This window comes from Elephantulus edwardii, unplaced genomic scaffold (assembly GCF_000299155.1).
Source record: "Elephantulus edwardii isolate Elephantulus edwardi_28Jun2011 unplaced genomic scaffold, EleEdw1.0 scaffold00049, whole genome shotgun sequence".
In the NCBI taxonomy this organism is placed as follows: domain Eukaryota; kingdom Metazoa; phylum Chordata; class Mammalia; order Macroscelidea; family Macroscelididae; genus Elephantulus; species Elephantulus edwardii.
The window spans coordinates 11,728,089-11,730,833 of record NW_006399799.1 but is presented as its reverse complement, the minus strand read 5'-3'; positions in this window follow the sequence as shown (position 1 = coordinate 11,730,833).

Here is a 2,745-nt window from a genome sequence, read left to right as displayed (position 1 = left end):
TTCCATTGATTCATTGTTGCACACTTCTCCCCTCCCAACACTCCCGCCAGAACACTGCCCTCTTGGAAAAGTAAAAGAAAAATTCTTTCATTGTTTTACAAACCCTCCCCCAGGTCCACCATGTAGCCTTCGCTCTAGATTCCTGTCATGACAAAAATACCTAATCACATATCCCTTTTAAACAGTTTTCTCCCTCATCTGTTTCAGTGCAGTATACATTATCAAACCCATCTTTCTCAGTCTCTCTCCAACCCCAAGGTCAGTCCTGTTTTACAGCAGTGGCACCATGCAGTATTTGTCCTTTTGTGACTGATCTACTTCACTCAGCATAATTTCCTCCAGAGTCACCCATTTTGAATAATATTGCATGAGTTCCTTGTTTTTCAATGCAGCGTAGTATTCCGTTGTGTGAATATACCACATCTTCTCTATTCATTTGTTTGTTGATGGGCACTTAGGCTGTTACCAATTCCTTGCTATTGTGAACAAAGCTGCAATAAACATAGGTGTGTTTATATCTGCTTGGATGTCAGTTATAATCTCTTTGGGGTATATTCCCAGTAGTGGAATTGCTGGGTCAAATGGTATCTCTATTTGCAACTTTTTGAGAAAGCGCCATACTGCCTTCCACAGTGGTTGCACCATTTTACACTCCCACCAACAGTGAATAAGGGTTCCAGTTTCTCCACAACCTCGCCAGCATTTGATGTTTGCTCTTCTGTTAAATTTTGCTGTTCTGACTGGTGTGAGATGATATGTCATAGTTGTTTTGATTTGCATCTCTCTTAGAGCTAGGGATTTTGAACATTTATTCATGTGTTTGTTGGCCATCTGAGTGTCTTCTTCGGTGAAGTGCCTGTTCATATCCTGTGCCCATTTTTCTATTGGATTATTTACCTTTATCTTGTTGTGGTGCTCAAGTATTTTATAAATTCTGGATATAAGTCCTGATATGTCATTACCAAATACTTTTTCCCAGTCCGTGATTTCCCTTTCTACCCTGTTGGAGAAGATTTTGGATGTGCATAGAGATTTGATTCTTAGAAGATCCCATTCATCTACTTTATCTTCTCCTGGTTGTAGGGGATAGACCAAGTTTTACATCGGGTGGCTATGAGTCAGAATTAATTCAAAGTCACCTAACAACTAGTACTATCTCCATCACACTTAGTGGAGAGCCTGGCATGCTGTAAGTGCCCACTCAGTTGACATCTGATGATTAAACTAGTATTTCCTCCCTAGAATCATAATGTATAAACTACCGTTGTACAAGTTGGGGGTAAGTGTGTTGGAGTCAGTGAGACTGGCTCAGGGTAGGGAAGTGTTCAGAGCTGTTGTATCTATGTTGTCGCTATGTGTCATAGGTGACTTAACGGCACATAACATCAACAACATGTTGTTGTTAGTTGCTTTCAGTTTGGCTTTCACTCATGGGGACACCGTGTTTAAAAGAATGAACCATTGCCTGTTCCTCCTTCATCTTCAGGATTTTTGGTGCATTTGAGTCAATTGTTGTGGCTATTATGTTAGTCTATCTCACTGACATTTCCCCTTATTTTTGCTGACCCTTTGCTTTACTAAAGATATCTTCTTTTTAGTCAGTTGTGGTTTATTTTTTTTCCTCCTTATGTATCCAAAGTAAGTGAATTAAAGGTTCATCATCCTTATTTCTAAGGAATGTCCTAGTCATATTTCTTTTAAGACTGAGTCATTTGTTCCTCTGTACAGTTCTATTTCTTCCAAGATGGATTCATTTGCTCCTCTGTCCTTTAGCTAATTTGATTAGCTAGATTAGTAATTGGATTATTAACTCACATTTTATTTTTGTTTTAAATTTTTTAATATTCTTTGAGTGAAAGCTGAGGAAACTCTGATGGTGTATGTAGTCCCTGGGGAGCTGCACTGCTAACCCACGGGCCACACCTCTCAGGTGGATGGAATCCACCTGTGGCTCCAAGGAAGAAAGATGGCCAGTTTCCTCCTATACCATTCACAAACTTGGGAATTCAGAGGGATCAGCTTAGAGTCAGTTCTTACTCAACAGCAATGTGTTTAGTGAGTTTGAGTGAATCTTAAAAAACAATTGGATGCTTCAACAATTTAAATCCTCCCAGAAGAGCTGTGGGTGAGCATTAACATTACTGGTAAACATACTCATTTTCTCCTGGACACAAGAGCCTACTATTTGGTCCTAAAAGCCTCCTGAGGTCCCAACTCTTCTCACTATTTATTCGTTGTTGGAATGGATGGAAAACCTCATAAGCAGTTCCTTACTTCACCTCTGCCTTGCATGAGGACTTCCGAGTTGTAAAACAACCCAGTGGTAGATGGAATTTGGTCCAGGACTTAAGAACAATAAATGACATAGTTGAGCCTCTACATCTTGTGGTTCCTAACCCATATACTATAATAGACAAAGTGCTAGTCAATAGGCCTTTTATTTTAAGAACTACCTTCCCTCTGTAACTTGATTTGTGCCACTGTTAGAACCTCTACTTGGAATACTATTGATTTTAATTTTTGACTCATGTACTTTTAACTTGTTAGTTAAATTTGTTTCTTCTAGACTGCAACAGTTCCATGATACATCTTCAAGGATATGAACATGTATGGCTAAGCACAATTGATAACAGTGCATATAAATTCCAAAAGCAATCTCCACAACAGTCTACGTGTTTCCTATTGCCAAAGGGGCCCTTTAGAGTAGTGAGAGAAGATCTTCACCCTGAAACCCACAGCGTCCCT